The sequence below is a fragment of the Tachyglossus aculeatus genome, chromosome 4, assembly GCF_015852505.1.
Source record: "Tachyglossus aculeatus isolate mTacAcu1 chromosome 4, mTacAcu1.pri, whole genome shotgun sequence".
Lineage (NCBI taxonomy): Eukaryota > Metazoa > Chordata > Mammalia > Monotremata > Tachyglossidae > Tachyglossus > Tachyglossus aculeatus.
In genome coordinates this window covers 18,062,157-18,074,981 of record NC_052069.1, presented here as the reverse complement: position 1 = coordinate 18,074,981, position 12,825 = coordinate 18,062,157, and the positions used below count along the sequence as shown (strand labels likewise).

Here is a 12,825-nt window from a genome sequence, read left to right as displayed (position 1 = left end):
TTCCCTGAGCCTCAGTTACCTCATCTGTAAAATGGGGATCAAGACTGTGAGCCCCACTTGGGACAACCTGATCACCTTGAATCCCCCCTAGCACTTAGAACAGTGCTTTGCACACAGTAAGTGCTTAACAAATGCCATCATTTTTATCATCAATTTGGAGGGCTATGATTGCAGAATCTCTGGAGAATGAAACATGGGGGAGAGAGTCAGGCAGGGTTGATTCCTGTTTCCAGCTTTCTTTGCAACTTGGCTTGGTTATTTTGTGAGAGCCACTTAACCATCTGTTTTCCCACCAATCAAACCTAGTTAACAGTAGCCGTCATCACTCCATCCCCATGAAATCATAAAGAAAAATGGAATGGAGATCCCTAGCTATTTGAATTAGGTAAAGTAAAAAGTCCTCAAGAATCATGAGAGCATTAGAGAGGGCCAGCTTCAGTCAGTAAGTGAGTGAGGCAGCTTTCAGTGCCATAGCCACAAGGCGAAGGTTAAAAATCAGAGAGGACTCAGTCTCTCTCCACCCAAGCCAGAAGCCGTGCCCCTGCATACAGGGACTTAGGAGGGGTTGTGATGTTCTGTAGGAAGATGGGAAGAGGTCAGGACCCTCCCTGGAGAAAAATATCTCTAGGTAATAGTAATTGTGGCATTTGTTAAGCACTTATTATGCGCCAGGCACTGCACTAAGAGCTGGGGTGGATACAGGCAGTCCCTGTCCCACTTGGGTCTCATGTCAGCCCCGGATACTACACCCGAGTAGCTGGTGAAAGCATTCATCACTGTCTTTAAAATACATTTAAAATGGGATTTCAGGGCTTCGTCAAGGTCATTTGCCAGTTTATGTTGGTTTGCTTGCTTAAGCGCTTAGTATAATGTTCTGCACACAGTAAGTGCTCATTCTATTTATTTTATTAATGATATGTCTATATCTATAATTCTATTTATTTATATTGATGCTATTGATGCCTGTCTACTTGTTTTGTTTTGTTGTCTGTCTTCCCCCTTCTCGACTGTGAGCCCGTTGCTGGGTAGGGATTGTCTCTATTTGTTGTGGAATTGTACTTTCCAAGCACTTAGTACAATGCTCTGCACACAGTAAGCGCTTGGTAACTACAATTGAATGTACGAATTAATATGATTGAATGAATTTGCTCTCTGCTGAGCAAGCTGTGCAGCCTAGTTAAATAGCCGGGAGCCAGAAGTCAGGACAGCAGAATTCTAGTCCCAGCTCATCTACTGTGTGCTTGGGAAGGTTTCTTGTTTGATCTTTACCTCAATTTCCTCTATTCATTCATTCATTCAATCATATTTATTGAGCACTTACTGTGTGCAGAGCACTGTACTAGGCACTTGGAAAGTACAATTCGGCAACAGATAGAGACAGTCCCTACCCAACAATGGGCTCACAGTCTAGAAGGGGGAGACAGACAATAAAACAAAACGAGTAGACAGGTGTCAACTCATTGTTGATAAGGAATGTGTCTATTATTAATGCCAAGAAGCACTGTAGCCTAGTGTTAGAGCCTGGGCCTGCAAGTCGGAAGACCTGTGTTCTAATCCTGGCTCTGCCACTTGCCTGTTGTATGATCTTGGACAAGCCACTTAACCTTCGTGGGACTCAGTTTCCTCATCTGTAAAAATGAAGATTAAAAAAAAAACCCAAAACCCTATTCTCCCTCCTATTTGTATTTCACAGTTTAAGTAGGGTTAGGTACTTTGTTTGATTTGATTGCATTCTATCTACCTCCGTGCTCAGTACAATGCTTGGCACATAGTAAGAGAAGCAGTATGGCCCAGTGGATAAAGTATGAGATTGGGAGTCAGAAGGACCTAGGTTCTAATCCCTGCTCTGCCATTTATCTGCTAGGTGATCTTGGACAAGCCAGTTAACTTTTCTGGGCCTCAGTTACCTCAGCTGCAAAATGGGGGTTAAGACTGTGAGCTCTGTGTGGGATGGGGACTGTGTTCAATCTGATTAACTTGAACCTATAAACCCCAACGTTTAGAACAATGCCCGGCACATAGTAAGCACTTAACAACAACAACAACACAAAAAAAACAGTGCTTACCAATTAACATTATCATAATTTTTTCTTCTCATAATAATTATTATTACAACCAAAGTGTGATGTTCGGGGCAATTAGAAAACAATTCATTAAAATTAATTTTCAGGAATCTCCCCCTGGGCTGGCGGGCCTGATGTGAGCACGATGCCCTTCTTGGCTGTGAGCTCACTGACTTGATTCCTGGGCACAGTGCTATGCACACAGTAAGTGCTCAACAAATACGATTGAATGAGTGAATGAATGGGCACAGAGCCCTAGATTCACCAGGCTCCCCTGAAGGATGCTTTGTATCCTGGTGCACAGGCACCATGGAATGTTTCCACCCCAGTCGCCTGTTTAAGATCACATTTTCAAGTCTGTCATTGTCTGACAAGCCTGACAAATCAGGATTGGCTGGGAACTCTGCAATCGGGAACCTTTCTGTTTCCTGGAAGTGGGTTAGCTGCACATTTCCATGGGGCCACAGGTATTTCCCAGGATCAGGCCCTCCTATGAAACTTTACCTTCTAGAGGTGCATTTCCAATCTCAGGACCGTAGGAATGAAATATTAGGTCATCCAGTCCTTGTCTGTATGCTTCAAGAATGTTCCCAAACTCTGTTTCCCGGGGCTTTATCCAGCTTTCATTACAATTTGTCTTTTTTTAAATGCCCTAAATGACAGTGCTGGGAATGAATCACCAGAGCTAGATCAGCACACACTCTGCTGTTAGAGGAACTCTAATTTGCTGAGTATTTTTGTGGAGTTTTTGTTTTTTCAGAGGAGGGAAGGGATGAGTACTTTCTCTAGCCGTAAGACTGCCTCAAACATTTTTTTGACTTCTGAAATCTTCACCAGCCTCCTCCCTGGTTATGGAACATGTTTCGGACTGTTGCTTCGTGCTGTCATGGTGTGCCACACCGTGCATGTGTCAGCTCCTCCCTTCCCATGGGTAAGCCATGAGGCTTACTCACTATTTCTAGCAACCAAGCACTCAGGAATGATGTCATGGGGATGGGATGGGGGGATACCTCCCCCCTCACCACCTAATTGCAGAGTGATCTTCCTGCCACTGCCATAGGACAGTTAACCTGAGGTGGTTATGAGCCACACTGTCTGCAGTGTAGACAGGAAAAAGTCCAGAGTCCACAGAATAATCACTTTGAATGTCTGCTAGAAAGAAAGAAAAAAACACCCAAAAGGTTGACTTGGCGGGAGAATCAACCAATGGCACGTATTAAGGACTTGCTGGTTGCAGAGCATTGTACTAAGCACTTGGGAGAGTACAGTAAAATAGAGTTGGGAGAACAGAAGACACATTGGGAAGTGGAGTGGGAGGTGGAAGAGAGAGACAGAAGCTCTTAGAGATCCACGGCCTCTTCTTTTCCACCAGCAGACAATGAAATAATAATAATAATAATAATAATAATAATAATAATAATAATGGCATTTGTTAAGTGCTTACTATGTGCCAAGCACTGTTCTAAGTGCTGGGAGGATACAACGCTATCAGGTTGTCCCATGTGCGGCCCAGTCTTAATCCCCACTTTACAGATGAGGGAACTGAGGCTCAGAGAAGTGAAGTGACTTGCCCAAGGTCACACAGCAGATATGTGGCGGAGCTGGGATTAGAGCCCATGACCTCTGACTCCTAAACCTGGGCTCTTTCCACTGAGCCACGCTGGAATGAAACTGAAGGACAACTCTGCTGTCCTTTCTTTCTCTCTCTCTGTCTCTGTCTGTCTGTCTGTCTGTCTCTCTCTCTCTCTCTCTCTCTCTCTCTTATCTTGGTCCTGAAATGGCTCCTTCTTTTTTCAGGAAGACTTCAACCCACACCAATTATATCTCTAAACCTCTAAACCACCAACAAACTCCATTGGCTGGAAAACCCCAGTTGGACTTTGGTCAGAGGAGAAAATATGTCCTGACATAGGGAAATCTGGGGTTAGGAAGGACATAGAAAGATTTCCTCTGACTGGACTCTGGACCTATTCCTCGCTTCTTGCTGTTCTGAAGACCAGGGCATTTGGTTTCGATTGCGGTTTCTCCTGGAGACTGACATCTCTCTGAACACACAAGCCTGTTTGTTGCTAGGCTGGCCTGGCCTTGAGGTCTTCCTAAATCAGGGAAGCTCAGAATGTCCCAGACATCTCAGGTGGAATTTGACCCAAAGAGCCCCCAAACCTCAGCCTGAAAGAACAAAATTTGGTTTTCTCTTGGCAAAGATTTGGTGAAGAGGCTAATCCTAAAACTAGTTCTGTAGACCTCTTCGAATTCCTGGCTCAGGTCCCCCACAAAGTGTGGCCTCTTGCACAACAGAATATCACCAGCTGTTGGGCTTCAGGAAAACAGCATTGTTTTCATTTGTTTATTTGCTCTCGCATATAAGCTCCTAAACCAGGGGCAATTTTCCTATGGTTGACATAAAGGTGAAACAAAGGGTTAGTTGGAGATGCTTCCACTCCTTAACTGCAGATGAGCTACCTCCAATGTGCAAATCTCAGTGTTCAAAGAACAGGTAAAGCAAGCCTTCAGGCTTTGTTTTAGACTCCAGTGTCAATTAATGACACCCTGACAATTTCTGTGGTAAGGGAATTTTTTTTTTTAATTTTCCAATTAAAAGACCAAAGATTTACTTGGGAATTTTGAGATTCTTCTGCGCATAGATTTACAAGAAACCCCAGCAACAACATGTAAGTAAACTTCTGGAATAACACTGGACTCGTTCATGGGTAAACAAGTCCTCTACTTTGGCAGATGGCATGAAAGGTTTTAGTTCAGGAAGCAAAAAGACAGCTAGAATGGCAAGGAAAACAAGATTCTCCAACCCAGACAGTACACAGTTTTGCAAGCGGGCTCGGATGCACTGGACATCTCGGATTGGGGAGTTTAGATCATCTGGGACCCTTCCCTAAGAGTAACATTTTCTTACGTTCAAAGGTGTTTCACAAATGGAAATCTGTGCACTAAGATATCCTCCTGGACGTTTCAAGCATTCTGGCAACTGATTTACCATTTGCTCACCCACTTAAACAAGGCTTGCATTTCTCCATTAGAGGCTTTCCATGAGAACCAAACAGCAAAATGAGTAAATAGCAGCTTACCTTATTTTGGAGCAGCTGATATCAAATTTTCCACAAGTACAAGAGGCTTTGTCGTTCTGGCTGTTCCATGAATTTGGTAAACACTAAAAATGTAAAACAGAAATATGTTTATTTTTCAAAGCCCTTCTTAGTAACACAAAAAATAATTTGATGAAAATTAGAATGCATGTCTGAACATGAGAATGCGTTTGAAGCTTGAAGCTTATATGCTTGTTCTACTTAGTTTTGAAACTTTCTTCCTTGAAACAAACTCCCACTCCTTTTCTCCACCACTTGCCAACTCCTCTAATTTAAAGCAACTGTGATCCTTCCCATAAAACCCTCATTTCAAAGAGCTTAATATACACTCGTTAGGAACGAGCAAGGGTGAGGCTCTCCTGAAACAGCAGACTGAAGCAATCTGACTGAAGGGTCTCAGGTATCTGAATTTTTTTTCAGACCTGTTTTCTCTGTTGCTTAGCTTGGGATATTGCTTCAAGATGCCGTCACTTAAAAACAAACAAAACAAAACAAATCACCCACTTGGCCGGGGGAAGTGCCGGGGGGTTAAATATAGACCGTACTCTGAGCTCACCGGGCACACTCTCAGCCCTGCTAGTCAAAGATACTGCTGGGGAACTGACTATATTTTTTTTATATTGTATTTATTAAGTACTTACTACATGCCTGGTACTATGCTAAACACTGCGGTAGAGACGAGCTAATCAGGTTGGACACAACCCATATCCCACATGGGGCTCACGGTCTTAATCCCCATTTTACGGTTGAGGCAACTGAGACCCACAGAAGTTAAGTGACATGCCCAAGGTCACACAGCGGACAAGTGGCATAGCCAGCTTTGCACATAGTAAGCGCTTAATAAATGCCATTATTATTATTATTATTAACTCAGGTTCTTTGGATCTCAGGCCTGTGCTTTTGATTAGGTCACACTGGTACCTATTGAGGTTGGTTTGCTTTGAGGCAGGCTAGGTGTGGAGCCTATTTTTACCCTGTTCCCCGATGGGGTGGTCTTGGAAAGTTGTGAGAACAAGTTACACACCAGGCACTGCCTTTCTTTAGATGCCATCTTAGAATGGAAGGGTGGCTCTCTCTATAGATACTGTCTCCATGGTGATGTGGTTTGTTGCCAAGAGTGATGCTTTGGAATGAAACAGTGGCAAAGGAAACCACCTACCCCACTGGACCACTAGACCACTGGACTACAGCACTCTTTAGAAATCCCGGGTAATTGAAAATTCTATATAAAGATTGTACAAACATCCAACTTCGTTGAGAAGTCCGGCTGAGGAGATGTCTGAAAATATTCAATCCTGAATATTTACCCTCCGGGTCCTAAGGAGTCAAACCTGAGAGCCAGACAGATGTTAGCTACTTGCTGAGAAGAGGAAAAATGAAGGCGTGGATGAACTGTGGAAGCATCAGGAATTCAAGGTCGCATTCCAGATAGAAAGTTAGTAAGGATCAGAACCTGGAACTTGAGGCCTTATGGGGAAATGGCGGTTTGGCATTGCAGACTCTGTTTTCTGGAGAATTTACCTTATTTATCACTAGGAACATTCGAATTAGTGGGCCTCCTCCTGTCCCTTGTTTCTGGCTTGAAATATTTAGAGATTGGAAGCAGGTGTTTTCTGGGAGGAAGCCAAGTCTTAGGGTTAAGCTTAATAATAATAACAATAATTATTGTGTTAGGGGTTAAGCTTAATAATAATGACAATAATTATGGTATTTGTTAAGCACTTACTAAGTGCCAGGCATTGTACTAAGTGCTGGGGTGGATACAAGCAAATCGGGTTGGACAGAATCCCTGTTCCATGTGGGGCTCACAGTCTCAAATCCCCATTTTTTAGATATGGTAGCGGAGGCCCAGAGAAGTGAAGTGACTTACCCAAGGTCAAGAAGGTTATGAGTTCTAATCCCAGCTCCACCACTCATCCATTGTGTGATCTTGGGCAAGTCACTTCACTTCTCTATGCCTCAGTTACCTCATCTGTAAAATGAGGATTGAGACTGTGAGTCCCATGTGGCACAGGGACTGCAGCCAACCCAATTTGCGTGTATCCACCCCAGCACTTAGTCCGGTGCCTGGTACATAGTAAGCACTTAACACATGCTATAGTTGTTCTTATTATTAGTTCATGGATGGTAAAACACTTGGGTGCTGTCAACCTTCTAAGAGGCAGGGGACTTGATGAGATGACCTCTCAAAGGACCTTCTAGCTCAGGAAGCTGGTGATTAGCATCTTTTTAAATCTCATGAGGTGGGAAGGGCTAATGGAACCACTACAACAATGAAACCAGTGTCTCCCCCTCAAAATTTAGCACTTAGAATGGTGCTTGACACATAGTAAGTACTTATCAAATATCACAATTATTAAATTAAATAATCCCGGCTCCGCCACTTGTCAGCTGTGTGATTTTGGGAAAGTCACTTAACTTCTCTGTGCCTCAGTTACCTCATCTGTAAAATGGGGATTAAAACTGTGAGCCCCACGTGGGACAACCTGTTATCTTGTATCTCCCCCAGGGCTTAGAACAGTGCTTGGCACATAGTGCTTAACAAATACTAACATTATTATTGTTATTATTACTATTATTAAACTGTGAACTCCTTGAGGGCAGGAAATGTGTCTCCTAAGCACTTAGTACAGTGCTCTGCATATAATAAGTGCTCAATAAATACTACTGTTTGGTTATTTACTTTAATGATATTCAGTAAGCACTTACAAAGTGCCAGGCACTGTATTAAGCATTGGAGTAAATAAAAGATAATCAGGTTGGACACAGTCCTGTGCAGATAGGGCACACAGTCTTCATTTCCATTTTACAGATGAAGTACCTGAGGCACAGAGAATTTAAGCGACCTGCCCAAGGTCACACAGCAGACACATGGCAGAATTGGGATTAGAATCCAGGTTCCTGGATTTCCAGGCCCAGGCTCTTTCTACTAGGTCAGGCTGTTCCTCCTTTCTCACCAAATTCTAAACACCTTGAGGGCAGAGATTGAAACTTCTACATTATTACATGCTCCCAAGTGGCTAGTAGAGTGCTCCAAACACAGAAGGAGCTCATAAACACTTTGTGTCTTATAAACAACCAGAACACTTTTAGGCTCTGGCTTAACTGCACTGGGCTACTGAACTGAGGTTCACAAAATACTGGCCTGAATTGTCTGGGTTTAGTAGCACAGTCTGGCCAATGGGTTAAGAGAGTCATAAATTAAGGGGTCATGTCCCTTTTAAATGGAATAATATAATAATAATAATGGCATTTGTTAATTGCTTGCACTGTTCTAAGCACTGGGAGGATAAAAGGTGATCAGGTTGTCCCATGTGGGATTCACAGTCTTAATCCCCATTTTACAGATGAAGTAATAGGCACAGAGAAGTTAAGTGACTTGCCCACAGTCACACAGCTATGTGGAAGTCACCGCAGGTGTCCCTATGAACTTTAGCTCCAGTGAGAGTAGTCTGATTTTTTAAAATTTATTTTTATTTTATTTTATGGTATTTGTTAAGTGCTTACTATGTGCCAGGCACCGTTCCAAACTCTGGGGTGGATACAAGTTAATCAGGTTGGACACCATCCTTGTATCACCCGAGGTTCACATTCCTAATCCCCATTCTACAACTGAGGGAACTGAGGTCCAGAAAAATCAAGTGACTCACTCAAGGTCACACAGCAGACAACTGGGGGAGCCGGGATTAGAACCCAGGGTCTTCTGACTCCCAGTCCCCTGCTCTATCCACTAGACGATGCTGCTTCTTGTCGCGAGCCCCCAGTTTGTACTAAGCAGGAACTTTCTGGACTGGGAAAGCCTTGGTGACACGTAGTAAAGTCAAACCACACCTCTGATGACGAAGGTTACTGTGAAATGTTTTGTACTTCATCATCATCATCAATTGTATTTATTGAGTGCTTACTATGTGCAGAGCACTGTACTAAGCGCTTGGGAAGTACAAATTGGCAACATATAGAGACAGTCCCAACCCAACAGTGGGCTCACAGTCTAAAAGGGGGAGACAGAGAACAAAACCAAACATACTAACAAAATAAAATAAATAGGATAGATATGTACAAGTAAAATAAATAGAGTAATAAATATGTACAACCATATATACATATATACAGGTGCTGTGGGGAAGGGAAGGAGGTAAGACGGGGGGGATGGAGAGGGGGACGAGGGGGAGAGGAAGGAAGGGGCTCAGTCTGGGAAGGCCTCCTGGAGGAGGTGAGCTCTCAGCAGGGCCTTGAAGGGAGGAAGAGAGCTAGCTTGGCGGATGGGCAGAGGGAGGGAGGGCATTCCAGGCCCAGGGGATGACATGGGCTGGGGGTCGATGGTGGAACAGGCGAGAATGAGGTACGGTGAGGGGATTAGCGGCGGAGGAGCGGAGGGTGCGGGCTGAGCTGGAGAAGGAGAGAAGGGAGGTGAGGTAGGAGGGGGCGAGGGGATGGACAGCCTTGAAGCCCAGGGTGAGGAGTTTCTGCCTGATGCACAGATTGATTGGTAGCCACTGGAGATTTTTGAGGAGGGGAGTAATATGCCCAGAGCGTTTCTGGACAAAGATAATCCGGGCAGCAGCATGAAGTATGGATTGAAGTGGAGAGAGACACGAGGATGGGAGATCAGAGAGAAGGCTGGTGCAGTAGTCCAGACGGGATAGGATGAGAGCTTGAATGAGCAGGGTAGCGGTTTGGATGGAGAGGAAAGGGCAGATCTTGGCAATGTTGCGGAGCTGAGACCGGCAGGTTTTGGTGACGGCTTGGATGTGAGGGGTGAATGAGAGAGCGGAGTCGAGGATGACACCAAGGTTGCGGGCTTGTGAGATGGGAAGGATGGTAGTGCCGTCAACAGAGATGGGAAAGTCAGGGAGAGGGCAAGGTTTAGGAGGGAAGACAAGGAGTTCAGTCTTCGACATGTTGAGCTTTAGGTGGCGGGCAGACATCCAGATGGAGATGTCCTGAAGGCAGGAGGAGAGGCGAGCCTGGAGAGAGGGGGAGAGAGCAGGGGCAGAGATGTAGATCTGAGTACTTAGTTTTACCAGCGTGCAAGGTAGTGACACATAATAATAATGATGGTGTTTGTTAAGCGCTTACTACATCATCATCAATCGTATTTATTGAGCGCTTACTATGTGCAGAGCACTGTACTAAGCGCTTGGGAAGTACAAATTGGCAACATATAGAGACAGTCCCTACCCAACAGTGGGCTGTTCTAAGCTCCAGGATAGATAAAAGATAATCAGGTTATCCCACATGGGGCTCACAGACTTAATCCCATTTATAGATGAGGTAACTGAGGCACAGAGAAGTTAAGTGACTTGCCCAAAGTCACACAGCTGACAAGTGGCAGAGCCGGGATTAGAACCCATGACCACTGACTCCCAAGTCTGTGCTCTTTCTGCTAAGCCACGCTGATTCTCTCACACACACTCCACTCCACCAAGGGTCCAATAACAGTCAAAAGAGCCCGTTCTGCCAATGCTGCTTCTTTCTGCTTCCAAGTGCTGCTCTTCTGCTGCTCCTGTTGCTCTCTTCTTAATAATAATAATTATGGTATTTGTTAAGCATTTACTAGGTGCCGAGCACTATTCTAAACCCTGCGGTAGATACAAGGTAATAAGGTTGTCCCACATGGGGCTCACAGTCTTAATCCCCATTTTACAGATGAAGTAACTGAGGCACGGAGAAGATAAGTGGCTTGCCCAAGGTCACATAGCAGACAAGCGGAGGAGCCGTGATTAGAACCCATGTCCTCTGACTCCCAAGCCTGTGCTCTTTCCACTAAGCCACGCTGTGCTTGCTTCTCTGCACTGCTTCAGCTCCAGGTGTTTCTTCATCTGTATGTGCCTCTGGGCTGCTTCGCTGCAGGCCCCTTGCGTGCCTTGTTTTGATTTAAAACAACTGCTTTTTATCTGCCTTAGGCATAGCATGTGGAGCTCTACTTGACCTTCATTGATTGGTCCAGGCCCGTTACCAGGTAGAACAGAGAAAAAGTCACTCCTTCCTCCATGCTCCTCCCCTACAGGCCAGCAATCACCTGCCTCAGGTAGAGCCCATCAGTACCTTCATCAGTCTTTCCCTTGTTGATATCCTTGTTGTCGTTGTTGGGTAGGAAATGTCTCTATCTGTTTCCAAATTGTACTTTCCAAGTACTTAGTACAGTGCTGTGCACACAGTAAACGCTCAATAAATAAGGTTGAATGAATGAATGAAAGAATGGGATCACAAAGAGTCACTAATAGGGCAGCTTGTTGTGGACTCACCGCACTTCTTTGTTCTGACTTTATTTCCCATTCAGTACTCAGCAGAAGGTAAAGCCAGAATAAAGAGGAAAACTTAAATCTAGACTTCCAGCGGGAGAAGGAAGCTAGACAAGCCCAGCCGTGGTAGAACCCTACCCCTCAGTCATGACCTTGAACTCAGATTAACATTGGCAATTCCTCCTGCATCTAGTGAAATTAAAGTGAGGTTGGAATCTGTTATTAAATTAGTCTTCCTAATGAAGAGCACCCATCATGAGTGAAGTGGCGGAGAGCAGCATCTGGTAACCGACTGTGCTGTTTACTCAAAAAAATTCAATCGAAAAATCCAAACAGATGAAACAGAGAGCACAGGTGGCATTGTTTAATTTCTGCAACTCATAATTCTTGATCAATTCTGCTTCCTCCCATCTTACACTCTTTGCTTACTGTGACTGCCCTTGAAGAAATTGCCACTGGAGGTGAGGAAGATTAATTTGTGCCCCATCTTCCACGCTCCTCAAAAACATTTGGATTTCACACTTAGCAGAGAGTTGGCCATGAAAGCACATTCTGCAGCGAGTTAGAGTGTATGTGGCCAGGACACGCCTGCGGCTCTGCTGAAACTCCCCTGCACCCCCCCCACCGCACCCTCTTTCCCCACCGACACACCCCACTCTCCTCAAATTCAGCTCCAGAGACGGAGGCTGAATTCTAGTCAGATTCTGCAGGACAGAAAAGGCGAAGCATGACCTTGCTGAAAGACCTTGAACCAGTCACTTGTCTCAGTTGCCTCATCTTAAAATGGGGATCACGATAATGTAGCTGCCCCTAACCTGCTTCAGCCTCATGTGGGTGAGCTAATAAGATTAATAATACTTGTGGTATTTTTTTAATGGTATTTGTTAAGCACATAATACGTTTCAGGCTCTGTACTAAGTGCGGGAGTAGATACAGACTGTGATTGATTGATTTAGATTGATTTAGACTGTGAGCCCACTGTTGGGTAGGGACTGTCTCTATATGTTGCCAACTTGTACTTCCCAAGTGCTTAGTACAGTGCTCTGCACACAGTAAGCGCTCAATAAATACGATTGATGATGATGATGATACAAGATAATCAGGTCGTACACAGTCCATATCCACCATGGGGCTCACAGTCTTAATCCCCATTTTATAGATGAGGTAACTGAGGCTCAGAGAAGTGAAGTGACCCATCCAAGATCACACAGCAGGCAAGTGGCAGAGCCAGGATTAGAACCAAGTTCAGATCAGGCACAGTCTCTGTCACACACGAGGCTCATGGTTGAAGGTGAAGGAAGAACAGATATTTACGCCCCATTTTACAGACAAGGTAACTGAGGCACAGAGAAGTGAAGTGGCTTATCCAAGGTCACACGGCAGGCAGATGCCAGAGCAGGGACTAAAAGGCAGGTT

General features: G+C 44.6%; 1 protein-coding gene across 1 annotated transcript in view; it reads right to left on the bottom strand.

Annotated features, from left to right (window-relative positions):
* Positions 1-12,825, bottom strand: part of C1QTNF7 (C1q and TNF related 7) — a 180,419-nt gene that overhangs the window by 156,691 nt on the left and 10,903 nt on the right. The window contains exon 2 of the mRNA XM_038745415.1: positions 5,147-5,229. The gene's annotated coding sequence lies outside the window, so the exon portion shown is untranslated. The remainder of the gene's footprint in view (positions 1-5,146; positions 5,230-12,825) is intronic.